The 13710-nt window shown below is 41.9% G+C and overlaps 1 pseudogene across 1 annotated transcript in view; it reads right to left on the bottom strand.

Moving 5' to 3' along the window:
* Positions 1-10360: 10360 nt before the first annotated feature.
* The window catches only part of LOC108535509 (lysophosphatidic acid receptor 1-like), a 5900-nt pseudogene continuing 2550 nt past the window's right edge, over positions 10361-13710 (bottom strand). The window contains exon 3 of the transcript XR_001887249.1: positions 10361-10476. The product of XR_001887249.1 is annotated as a lysophosphatidic acid receptor 1-like (transcript). The remainder of the gene's footprint in view (positions 10477-13710) is intronic.

Genomic DNA, 13710 nt, shown 5'->3' with positions numbered 1-13710 from the left:
GTACACGAACCGAAGTTAACAAGAAAACAAGAGGCCGGATGAAACTATGTGATTGGGTATGACGCAAGGGTGTGGGAGCTGCTGGCCTTTGGTGTTGTGAGGTCTGGCTCCAATGCAGGTTATGAGGGAGGCAAAATCCCCACCTTTGTTTTCTTCAGGCTCCAGGGCAGTTGTCAGGGGCATTGTGTTCTGATGAACTCAACCTGACCCCTGCTGAGGATGGGGTGAACTCTCCTTTGGAGGAGGTCCCCAGGATGGTGGGTGGGGCAGTCAAGGAGGCCATAGCCCTGTAGTCTCCTCTGTCAACAAGCAAGGGGAGCTGATGTGTCATTGTTCTTTCAGTCTCCATGACTGGCAAGAAATTCAGGAGGAGAAATGGGAAAAGAGGGGTGGAGGAGAAAAGGATTTGTTCTAGCTGTAGAGCTGGCTAGGAAACATAGCTAGAAAAGCAAACAGAGGGAGTTTTTGCAATGAAGAGCGCCTTCATTACTTTTAAAGGTATATACAGTATACCCATATACAAATACTCAGAGACAGAAGTAGACCCTAAATGTCGGTCCTGCTGGGGCCACAAAGCCTTCAGCTGCATCCAAGCCCCTTCAGCTCCAAGAAGGGTACCTGGTGTCAGGTGACTCAGGATAGCCTCTTTTAAAGAATACAGAGCCCAGGAATACACTTGACATATATTCTCTCAGGTGTTAACACTGGCAGCGAGTTACACTCCACATTTTCATCTACTATTCACACAATAGCTGAATACAAAATACTCTTGAATTCAAGCAGAGAAGTCTTGTTGAGGGCCTTGAGCAGACTGAGAGCAACAGAAAGGCAAGGCATTTAGATAGCACGTAAAAGCTGAGCTGACCCAATTCTAAAATTCTAATTTTGTCAAGAATAGATTTAGGCCTTCCCCATCCACATGTTGCTGCATGGTTATTTAACACATAGAAATTTTAAAGCAACCGCATTTAAGACCCTTTCACTCCTTGGGAGGCGAAAGTTTCACTTTTTAAAATCTAACATACAGATTAAAAAATCCAATTATACGGAATTAGGAAATCAAACTTTTCAGGATTCAAAGAGGACTCCACCTGGACATTGTTTGGAAAAACTCCAAATTCCCATAGGGAGAACTGGAAAGCCTATGGTAAGTGCTTTCCAGAAGTCCTGGGAGACTCCAGGCACCAAGCAAGACAATGTCTGGTCCCTGGGCTGTGTTTTATAAGTGTTTACAGAGCTGTGAATCTACAGAGAGGCAGATGCCATTCATGGGGTAAAGCCAGGGCAGTTCACACTTTTTCCATTATCCCAGAGTTCTCTCAAGGACAGGAGGAGCATTTCTTATTTATCTCTGTATCTTCTCCTCAAGAGTGTCAGGTGCACAATCAGATGCAGGTAATTGTTTTCAAATGAATTAAAGAGTATTCTTAATTTGATTTTTGTAATTTCATGAACACAGTTGCTGTACCCTAGAAAAGGACAGGGCAACCATCTGAACCCACTGATCAATTTCAGCATCACTCCCTAGGATACTATTCACCTTACAAAGGAGGAAACGGGCTGAGAGTGGGACCGTCAGCACTGCTGCCTCTGCTGCAGTCCCTTGTGAAGCACACAGCACCACCTTGAGAAATCAATGCCAAAATAATTGAAGGTGATTACATGTTTAAAGCCAGCTTCTAGTTGACAGGAATTATAGGGGAGAGAGAACAAGTTCAATTTCACCATAAGGAACCAAACAGACTAACCCAGAATGTGGGACTTTCTACAGGACGATGGACCTGGTTCTTACCTAAGCATTGGCTTTAAAAATATAAGGGAAGGGCTTGAGAAACTACATTACCTAAAATGATTTAAGAGACATAACAACCAAATGCAGTGTGTGGATCTGAAATTGTGATTCAAACATGCCAACTGTTGAAAGGAAGGAAGGAAGGAAGGAAGGAAGGAAGGAAGGAAGGAAGGAAGGAAGGAAGGAAGAAAGGAAGGAAGGAAGGGAGAGAAAAACATAAGACAACCAGAGAAATTTGAATATGAATTCGGTATTAGGTGATACCAAGAGATTGTTATGTTTGCCTGATGTAAAAATAGTCCCATGGTTGGGTGAAAAAAAAATGCCCATTTTTAAAAGATGCAAAGTAGAGAGTGAAATGAGAGTAAATTAGGAAATTGCATTAAACATACATAGATGAAGGTGAAATGGCAATATCTTGCTAACTGTTGTATACATTGATTTAGTGTAAGTTTCTCTATTGGGTCTTTGTAAAAGTATATTTTACAAATATACTTTTTTGTATATTGTAAAAGTATACAATTATACTAGTATAATTGTATGTTTATAGTTTTTCACTATTAAAATTTTGAAAAGTTTTTAAAAACATAGAACATACATAGGCCAGGCGCGGTGGCTTACACCTGTAATCTCAGCACTTTGGGAGGCCAAGGTGGGTGGATCACCTGAGGTCAGGAGTTTGAGACCAGCCTGGCCAACATGGTGAAACCCCATCTCTACTAAAAATACAAAAATTAGCCGAATGTGGTGGTGGGTGCCTATAATCCCGGCTACTCGGGAGGCTGAGGCAGGAGAATCTCTTGAACCTGGGGAGTGGAGGCTGCAGTGAGCCGAGATCATGTCACTTCACTCCAGCCTGGGTGAAAATGCAAAACTCTGTCAAAAAACAAAACAAAACAAAACAAAACAAAACAAAAAACCAAACAAACATAAAAGCACCAGAATATATATAGCAAAATGTTCAGTTTCTTGATCTCGCTACTCTCCTTTCTAGCTGCAGTAAAATTTGGGCACCTCAGCTCTACCGTGCTTTTGCTATCGTGCCAAAACTGGATGGTGAGTTCCACTTGCTCAGAGTGATAATTTACTAGTCTTTAAGACTATCCTTTAATCTCTTGCCTTACATATTTTCAATCGGGTCTGAAAATAGTAAGAAGAAGACTTCACATCTCCTAACCATGGTGCTAAGCATGGTCAGGTCTGGCCAGGGAGGGGCAGGAAGAAGAAGGAGGGTGACTCTGGGGGAGGGAGCAGGCAGAAGGGCAAGCAGAATGCCAGGCTCCCTCCCCTCTGAGGCTGATACAGGGTCCTCTAGGCAGTGTCCTGGAGGCTTGCTTAGAAGCCAGCCTCAGAGGGGAGAAACAATGGCAACAAAACTAAATAAAAAACAGAATGAGGTAGCTATAAACTATAAGTGAAAAGTCATTACTGTTGGAATGAGCTGTTGGTCCAGATAACTTAACATCTCTTGGCTTCTTTCCTTTCCCTGTCAAGCTGCGATGACACCACTCTCTTCCAGTGTAGCTGCGAGGAGTCAATGAGGTGACAATGAGGTGACATTGGTGAAAATTCCCAACATTGGGATGGATACCTAACAGCTAGTCAGTGAAGAGAAATTGGATCTGAATTTAGAAAACAAATATTTATTAAGCAGATATTATGTGTCAGGCATTGTTATAGGTCGTGGAGCATGAAGATGAACAAAATAGGGTTATTGCCTTTAAGAAACTCTTATTTTTGCACATATTTGGGGGTGGTGGCAGAATGAGCAAGGGTATGGAAGTAAGTTAAAAAATAAACTAGCATTTGTTGAGACCCTGCTGCGTGATAGTCATTCTGCTCCACGTTTGCCTATGTTAGCTCATTTTATCCTCAAAAGAACACGCCATGGTATTCCTCACTTCACAGAGGAGGAAACAGGCTCAGAGAAGCTCACTACATTTGCCAAGATCAGGATATAAAATCTCCTCAAACCCCAAAGCTACCCTCCCCCTCCCTACGTTCTGGATCCTGTGGATCCAAAATGTGGAATAAAATAAAATCCTAAGCTCCTTAACCTTCTAAGCACACCCCACTGGCCAAACAGACCCCAGAAAAACTTTGAAAACTGTTTCCTAACCATGACAAGAAGGGAGGCCCATCGTGTCTCAATGCCTCCTTTCTTGCTAACCATTACCAGACTTGTTTTCCTAAGAGTTAAACAGAAACCAGCCCTGGAAAAGAAATAAGGGAAGATTCATCCCTCCACTGACTTCAACCAACCACCTGACACCATGGCTAGACTCCCCTCCCTTTTTGCAATTTTGACATGACAGCTACCAGCTTACAAAGCATTCTTTCGTGATCCATGACCATCGAGTGGTTCTGGTCAGTTTACTGAGGGTGCACACGAAGTGCCTTTGTGTCCTGTGTTTCTCCTTTTGACATATAGAGCCTAGTTTTACTGCATCTTAAGGTTGTCTCCACCCCTTAGCGCACATGGGACATATGTTACATGTGTGTTTGCTTATCGTACATGTACCTACCCTCTTTCATGAATATTCATAGCTCTTCCTATAACCTGTTAAATATGTATGTTATTTAATAACATACGTATTAATGAAATTCCTGCCCCACCATTCCTCTCTAGAAGTATCTGCATTTGGTCTCAGCCAGATCCTGCTTCCCAACCTGCAGGTTGCAATCCTTCATAAGAAAGCTCTCCTTTCCAAATGTATAAATCTCATGATTTTAAGCAAACAGAAGCTAGCTGACTGGAACTTCCTCATTTTAACACAGCCAAATAACAGATTTGTCTATACCAGCATCTATCCTGTTTCTTTCCTTCTGGCACTATAGAGGAAGTGTGCTTCTTGGTATCACTTGGATTCTGGATCCTGTAACTTTTCTTGGACCTTGCTGTGTGGATTATCTTCTCTCAACTCCTGTGTGGACAGTCTCCAATATTAGGAAAACCTCCAGTTCCACATGCCTCTCCAGCTGTCATTCCATCACTCTTCTTCCCTTCACATGGAAGCTCCTTGAAAGAGTCCACACCGCAAAGGTATCCGTCTCCTTCCTCACTTCCCGTTCCTCTGACCCAGTCCACTCTACTTCCTGTCTATACTTCTCCAGTAAAATTGCTTTTGCCAAGGTCACAAATGGTCTTCACGCCTCCTGATCCATCATTTTCTGTATGTGTGTGTTTTATTTCTTTATTTTTTAAAAATTGCTTTTTACAGAGATAAGTTTTCCTGCTAAATGTTGTTGTTACCCAAATATTTTAAATAAAGAACAAACTTTTAAAACCATCTTGATTGAGATATGTTACATACCACAAGATTCACCCATTTAATGTGTACAATTCAGTGGCTTTTAGTGTATTACAGAATCTGTAGCCATCACCACAACCTAAGTTTAGAATATTTTTCTCACCTCCAACCTCAAACACTTACCCATTAATAATCACTCCCCTTATCCCCTAGACTTATGCAAGCAATAATCTATTTCCTGTCCCTATATTTTGCCTGTTTTGGGCATGGCATATAAATTGAGTCACATAATGTGAGACACTTTGGGACTGGTTTCTTTCACTTAGAACATTAGAAAATCATGTTTTCAAGGGTCTTCCATGTTGTAGCATGTGTCAGTACTTCATTCTTTTCTATGGCCAAATACTTCACACCCATCGAATGGATACAGCATGTTTTGTTTATCTAGTCATCATTTAATGGACATTTGCCTATTATCCACCTCCGGCTTTTATGAGTAATGCTGCTATTAATATTCATGTACAAGTTTTTGTGTGGATTTATATTTTCACTTCTCTTGAGTATAGGTGTAGGAACAGAATTTCTGAGTCACATGGTAACTCTATGTTTACAATTTGAGGAACTGCAAGATCATTTGGCAAAATGGTATGGCTGCGCCATTTTATTTAAAAAATTTTTTTTTTTTGAGACGGAGTCTCACTCTGTCACCCAGGTCGGAGTGCAGTGGCATGATCTTGGCTCACTGCAACCTTCGCCTCTCAGGTTCAAGTGATTCTCCCACCTCAGCCTCCTGAGTAGCCGGGATTACAGGCACCTGCCACCACACCAGGCTAATTTTTGTATTTGTAGTAGAGACAGGGTTTCACCATGTTGGTGAGGCTGGTCTCAAACTCCTGACCTCGTGATCCACCCCCCTTGGCCTCCCAAAGTGCTGGGATTATAGGCATGAGCCACTGCACCAGGCCAGCTGCACCATTTTAAATTACACCAGCAGTGTATGAGAGATTCCATTTCTGCACATCCTCCCTAACACTTGTTATTGCCCACCTTTGGTCTTTACCCACACCTTTTCTTTGTCTTTTATGAAATTGACATATTTAAAGAATACAGCTCTTCTCTTGTTTGTGTTAATAGAATGGTCTTCATTTTAGATTTCTGATGTTTCTTTATGATTACATTCAGGTTGTTCATATCTAGCAAGAACACTGCCTGGATGTGTCCTTCTCTGGGTATCACATCTGGTTGCTCATGACGTTCATCTGTCCCTCTTGGTGATATTGATTTCGATCACGCAGTTGAGGTGTTGTTCAATGTCTCCACTTTATAATGGCAATTTTTTTCCTTACTTGCAACTAATTATTAGGCTGGTGCAAAAGTAATTGCGTTTTTTGCTGTTACATACTTTCAATGGCAAAAACCACACTTACTTTTTTGAAATTATTTATTTATTATTTTACTTTAAGTTCCAGGATACATGTGCAGAACGTGCAGGTTTGTTACATAGGTAAACATGTGCCATGGTGGTTTGCTGCACCTATCAACTTGTCATCTAGGTTTTAAGCCCCACACGCATTAGGTATTTGTCCTAATGCTCTCCCTCCCCTCCCCCTTCCCTCTGACAAGCTCTGGTGCGTGATGTTCCCCTGCCTGTGTCCATGTGTTCTCATTGTCCAACTCCCGCTTATGAGTGAGAACACAGAAACCTCAATTACTTTTGCACCAACCTAATAATAGTCTGTAGGGAAACAAAGACAGTTCAAAATATTCTGCTCCTAGTCAAAATTTCCCCCTAGATTTAGCTTTCATTTGATGGTCCTTGCCTATCTTTACTATGAAGTTTGTAAAATGATCATTTTCTAGCTATAGCCCTTCCTCCACATTTATTAGCTGGTCCTTGGCAGTTTACTGTAAGCAAGAGCTCTCTCTTCTCCACTTATTTATTCATTATTGGGGAGGATTCATGAATTCCTGTTTGTTTGTTTTTTTTCCCAATGAGTTGTAATTCATTACTATGCTTAATGGATTTGGTTGGTGGGAGTCACTCTGCATCCTTGTGATATGTTCCAATCTTTTCCCCTCTTTGTCTCTCTCCCTCTCTTGTCCTTACTTCTTGACATAATAAGGTGTTCTAGGTTCATCTTGCCCCTACCCCACCTCAACTCTGGAACCAGCCATTTCTCTAAGGGTCTGGTTCCCTTTACTGGGGAATGGTATTAGATACCAAGATCTGGGCACTAAGTGTGCTCTTTGCTACCGGTGTGTTTTTGCTTTTTGATGCTTTCAGTAGACAGAGCTACAAAATAAATGCATATATATAAACATACATACATATACCTACATACATTTGTGCACATAAAACATGCATATTCACACACATACACATGTTTTAGAAATCATGAGTTTATCTCCATTTCCACCCCCACTGGATTCTTTCTTGCTTTCTTCCTATTCATATTTGCATGCCCCTTCTTCCACAGTGAAACCCTAAACCTTGACAACATCAATATGTTGTTCACTCCTTTCTCAATCCTGTAATACATATACACTCATTTCAGAATTGTTTCACCTATTCCATTACAATAAACAAACTTACTAAAATTATTTCTGGATTTGTTTATAATTCTTAAAATTCATAAAAGTTTTAGTGGTCAATAGTGAGAAATCTAAAAAATACCCTGGAGACTCAGAAACCCTGATTAAAATCTGTTATAAGCCTAAAATCCAAGTTCAAGTCTCAGTTCAGGGTTGATCTTTGGATATTTTCTTCTTAGGGTGGAAGGCAGTGGTAGTTTCCTGAGAGCAGCTTTAATTGAAGACATGTCTGCAATCCACTGTGTGATCCTAGCACTTGTTCAAATAGGCATTTACGCTCAATATGTCTTGAGTTTGGTCTTGTTGGAGCATGCCACAGACAGCACAACCACCAGCCACATTTTATTAAGGTAGACTGTGCCAGACTGATCACAGTGGTGGATCTACCTGGCCACCCAAGGAACCATCTCCTCTTTCTCTTAAGCGAGACTGAACTCTGCTTACCTTCCTCTCACTTCAAAATATGTGACAATATCAAAAATTGTCTTAAACTGGGCCCAGACCAATCTGGTTATAAGCTTAATACTCCCTCACCCAAATTATTTCATGATTCCTAGTTTACATTTTTTTATTCACCTTGTGTATTGCAAATCCCCCTATGTTTGTTGACTTCTAGTCTCAATGCCAGGAGTGCTTAGCAATGAAGAAAGGACTTCAAGCTGTGAAATTGGAGAGGAGAATCTCCCAATCTGGATAAGAGATTGTTAATGAGGTTGAACGTTCAGGAACATGATAAATTCCTTCCATGGGGCCTGATAAACTCCTCTCCCCTTTTCCCATTCATGTTAATGTATCAACTGAGAGCCAAGCACAGGAGTCAAGCAGATGGGGCTCAACATATCTTTAGAGGGAGTACAGGGTACATGTTATGTTGCACCACCCAAGTCCCCTTTAGGAAATGAAGAAATCATTCTCCCAGCCACAGGGAGTACTCCCAGAAGATCACCCTCAGCTGACAGCCATCTCTGGGCTAGGGATTGTTTTGGCTGAATAAAACTGTCTCACCCAGGGCCACACCTTCCAGAGGCAGCCTGCATCCAGTGAGTCATTCAGCTTGGAGGTATAAAGGTCCAGCCTACTCTCTCCAATTTGGGACAGGTCTGTAGGGCTTCTGAGGCCTTTGCTGGGACTGCATTGCTTTGTTGGACTCTCCCTCTGATCAGTCTGCTTTCTTCTTCTCTCTTCCACAGGTATCAATTCCTAGAGAACTCTCTTACAAATTTCCTAAACGCTAATGTCAGAATTTGCCTTCCAAAGGATCCAGTCTAAGATGTGTCCAGTTCGCAAAAGTGTCCTGAAACAGATTGCATTCAGCTGAGTTGTGGGCGCTGAGAGAGAAATGCAAACAGAGAGTATTTATGACTCCAGGGATCAAATAAGTGAAGACCCAGAGGACTTAAAGACTCAACTCTGATACTCTGCAAACCTTCCCTGTCTCATCTGGGGCCTGATACAGTCTTTGTTGAATGAATTAACAGTGATAGGTGAGCTTTTTCCATTTATTTCAGATTGCAGGTTGCATTTGTTTATTTGTTTACAACAAAAGTGCATGGACAAACCATACCAAGCAGTAATAATAATAGCTATCATTTATTGAGCTCTTATTTTGTGCCAAGCACTTTATGTATATTGTCTTGTTTATTTTTTATAATGATCCTATGATGCGGATACTATTGTTATTCTAATTTTATAGACAAGAAAACTGAGGTTTAACTAAGTTAAGAGGCTTGTTATAGTCAAAGAGACAGTGAAACTCTTGGCAGCACATACTAGACACCCTGGGGACAAAGAACCTCGAAGGAGCACTGCTGGGAGCTGCTGGAGTCCAGAGAGGGTTGCGCCCCCTCTGCCAGATATCCACGGATGCCTGGCCCTTTGGCTGGTTCTGCCTCAAGCAGCTTGAGGCTGGGAGAGCTGAGACCAGACTACGGTTTGGCTTCTGCCTCTTTAGTTTGCGGAATGGCATGAAGATCAAAGTGCTCAGCTGCTGGTGAGAGAGCCATAGTTCCAAAGCTGTAGATAGTTGCCTCTGCTCAAATGAAGGGAAACTTGATAGACGAGTTTTTCCTGCCTTTGGCAAAGAAGGTGGCTGCACAAGGGCAATGCTTAAAGATCACGCAGATATTTTTTTTTTCCAGGAAATTGTGTATTGAAAAAGGGTGTGGGGCTGGCGAGGTGTAAGGGGAGGCCTTTAACAAAAAAAGAAACTTGTATACAGGTTCCTTTGCAGGTGGGATTTTGTGCACAGAAGACGCAACATGCCTCTTGTTTTTTTTGCTCATCAATTCAATCATCTGTTCGACCCATGTCTATTGGGTGCCTACTACATGTCAGGCACAGTTCAAGACACCGGGATGTAGCATTCTAGATTCTAGCTTTCCTGGAGCTCATATGCTATTGAGGGGAGGATAGGCCTGCCTGTCCAGAGAGTTGGGTTGCAATCTTGTGGTATTTTCTCATGACAATATTGAGTGCTCAGAATTGCTAGCACTAAGCACATGGGTAAGCGTCCAAGTGTAAGAATGGGTTTCATCTACATAAGCAGAGGGAATTACAGAACTAAGCAGGAAAGTACATGGAGTGCACAAATGGGTGATTGTAAGTCTCCTTGCTGCATCTGGCAGGACACTTAACAGTGGGGTGCAGGAAAGATTTAGAGTAAAACCTTCTGAATAATGGGGATGGGGGAGCCGAGGCAGCCAGCCTAGAAGCTGTCCTATTCCCATCAGCAGTTAAAGAGGGCTATAAAGGCCATCTCTTTCAGCATGATGAAGAGCAGAGGTTTACTAACCTTACTAGCTAGATTTACTAGCAGCAGGCACTTGACCAAGTGGATTTTCACTGGAGGAGAAATACAGCCTACACATTACATTTGATGTGCAATTAGAAACAAGAACAGTAATGGTCAGGGTTAGGAAGATGAAGACTTTGCAGGAGGAAGGACCGAGAGAGCTCACTGACAGTTACTGCTTCAGACCTGATACAGTGACAGGATGTGCCCTGTGGACCAGCTGGGATCGTGGTGGCATGTGACCCAGCACAGCATGCAGGAGATCCATGGAAGAATCACAAGGATTACTGAAGAAGAGATTGCAGAATGGATTCAGAGAAGAGAATGTCAAAGTCATTTTGGCTTGTTCTAGCGGGAAGGAGCAGGTAGTGAATGCCAGACCCATGTGGTTGCTTTCACTGTGCACTATTTTTTCCCTGCAATAAGTATATTTATGCTTCACAGTTTTGAAACGTGTGTATGGTTCATCATATATTGTGGACTCTTTATTTTAAACAAGTGTTTTTGCTGACATGCCTGTAAGTATTGCCCAGGAGGGGACATGAGTGGGCATATCCCCTCTCTATGAAAGTTGCCTGGTGCCCACCATGGGCAGACTAGCTGAGCTACCACTTAGAGGGTGGGTCTGACCAAGAGTTAGGAATCCACCATCTGGTTGGCTCTTTGAATTTCCTCCTATGTTTTGTACATTTGTGAAAGCTGCAGTCAGCCCTATCTGTGGGAGCTTTAGGAATGTGACCCATCCGACCCTGCAGCAACTATCTGCCTGGTTTTTCTAAACTGCTAAGATTTGGGGCAATTGATTTCATGGTCTCTTTATTTCTGTGTGTCAGATGCACAGTTTTAACTTTGTACTATAACTTGGATATGCAGAGAAGACATACTTTACTTTTCCTCCACCTAATACAACCTTCCTTTGAAGCCCACACCCAACTGGTTAGCAAAGAGAAATTTTGTGTTCAAATTAAGGCTTAAATCAATATTAAACCCAATATTAAAGTATATTTACATTAATCCCTTTTGGATAAATGATTCAATCTTTCAGATAATATTCTTCCTCCTTCTGTTTTATCCTCGTCTGGTGTGTCCAGATGTGCGTGTGAGGGGTAGTGGTGGTTTCTGCAACCTCATGAGGGCCACGGGGAAGATTTAGAGTCTTTGTGCCTGTGCCCTGTGCTTCCTCTGGCCTCTGAAGAAGTGTAACACATGATCTGGCCCCTCTCGGGTGGGTCAGAGCTTGGGAGCACCCTCTGGCTGACTCACCCTGACCTTGGCTCTCTCTGGCATCAGACAACTCTCATGAGATTCCCATTTGGCTTTGGCTTGGCTGCTTCATTCAGTGGCTCTGGGTGCTCAGATCCTTCACCCTTGTCATGTCAAGAACTCCTTTGCTGGACTCTTGGGTTCTCCTTCACTGGAAACAAAGGCAACTCAGTAAAGGGACCCTAGAGTTTGCCTCTGCCTGACTGTGCTGGAGCCACCAGGGAGAGGCATCTGTCCGTCAGCTCAGTAGAGGCACCTGGGAATTAACTTCCTCCTCTTCATCTTTACTGGGTTGCAGAATAGAACCTCCGTGCTTCTTTGTGTTCTCAGATTTATCTAACACATCTGTCCTCAGTCGGCCAGGAGGTAGCGGATGAGGCCAACAGCCTTGCTCTCCTGCCTCCCCTGTGTTCCTTCTATCTCCTGCTATTCCTGGATGGATTGAATGTGGTGGTAGAGAGGTGCTGAAGGGAAAGGAGGTGTCAAGGGTGGCTCTCAAGTTTTGTCCAGTCGAATGGATGGTGGTGCCATTTGCCAAGTTAAATAACTCTGGAAGACAACAAATATGAGAAGGTAGATTATGAGTTTATTTTTTAACATGAAGTGTTGTTGAATAAATGAATACACTAGAAAATAAAAACCTTGAGATAAAATAAACACGTAGGCTTACACACACACACACACCCCATTTGCTTCCAAGAAGAGTTCTATGTGCTTACATCTCACTCTTAGAAACACCATCTACTGTTGCAGCATTATGGATTTTATCTTCTTCTGCTGTACTGGAATCAGCCTCCATGACCTATACGATAAACACATCGAAAAAGAAACCCAGGGCATCTGAGCGGTGAGAACGGGCCCACACACTGTACAGGAAGTGATTAACCAACACCCAGCAGCCACACCAGTCTCAGACGGTATCATTCACTAATCAGGGATTGAAGAAACCCCAGATGTGATGATGGTAAGTTTGGGAGGTGAAGGTGGTGGGGGAGCTGCAAGATGGAAGGCAGAAGATTAATTTAAAACTGGGAAAGAGTTTTCACCAGAAAGCAACTTTGCTAAAAAGAATTTGCTGACACGTGTAAGCCGATCTCTTAATTCAATCTAAATTCATCAGCTGAATGTGGGCTCTTGTAATTATGCTCCACTCTGTCACTAGCTGAGACTACCTCCTGTATGACCCCTTTGAAATGTTGATTTTCCCGTAGATGTGTTCATTCCCCTTGACTCAATGAGTCTAAACTTTGTACTTGATTCTAAGGAGTATATCCAAAAATAGGAAGAAGCTGTAGGCATAATGTTCTTTGGCATAATCTCTATGATATGAGAACGCCCTTCATGTTAGGAATATGTATCCACTTCATGAAGAATATTAACTGTGATCATTAGGAAAGCTATGCTGCAAATGGAAAAATGCTTGGATATTCCATTTATTGAAATGCCACCGTGTGGAAGCACTATGCCACACTTAGATGCAAAACTATAAATGGATACACTACGGAATAACAACCCTAGTGCATCTATTTGTTAAGTGGTTGGATTCCCTAGAGTATCAATTTATTAAGATGAAGATGAACCATAGGGACGATAAGTAACCTTTAAAAGGTTACACATTATAAGAGAGCTGAGATTTGAACCCAAGTTTGTCTTTCTATAAAGCCCAATGTGTATTCAGACATTCAGTTAACAAATATTTATTGAGTCTTTACTATGTGCCAAAAACTGTTCTAGGCCATGCACTTTGGATGATATTATATTCCCTGGAAAGAAAAGTAAAAATGCAGCTTTTCATATTCAAATGCAACTTTTTAAAATGTTTTTGTAAAACTTTTAATACCATAAGAAAATGTGGCAATTTTGCCATGAAAAGGATCTACTTGTAAAACTGTTTGCAGTATGATTCCAACTATGTAAAAAAGATATACAATACACACATAGGCATACATAGGGGTTGCTTTTTAAAGGTGGTTCCTACTGGGTTGTGATACTATCAGTAATCATTTTGCTTTTTTATATAC

The sequence above is a fragment of the Rhinopithecus bieti genome, unplaced genomic scaffold, assembly GCF_001698545.2.
Source record: "Rhinopithecus bieti isolate Rb0 unplaced genomic scaffold, ASM169854v2 scaffold_11944, whole genome shotgun sequence".
Classification (NCBI taxonomy): Eukaryota; Metazoa; Chordata; class Mammalia; order Primates; family Cercopithecidae; genus Rhinopithecus; species Rhinopithecus bieti.
This window is presented reverse-complemented; position numbering and strand designations above follow the sequence as displayed.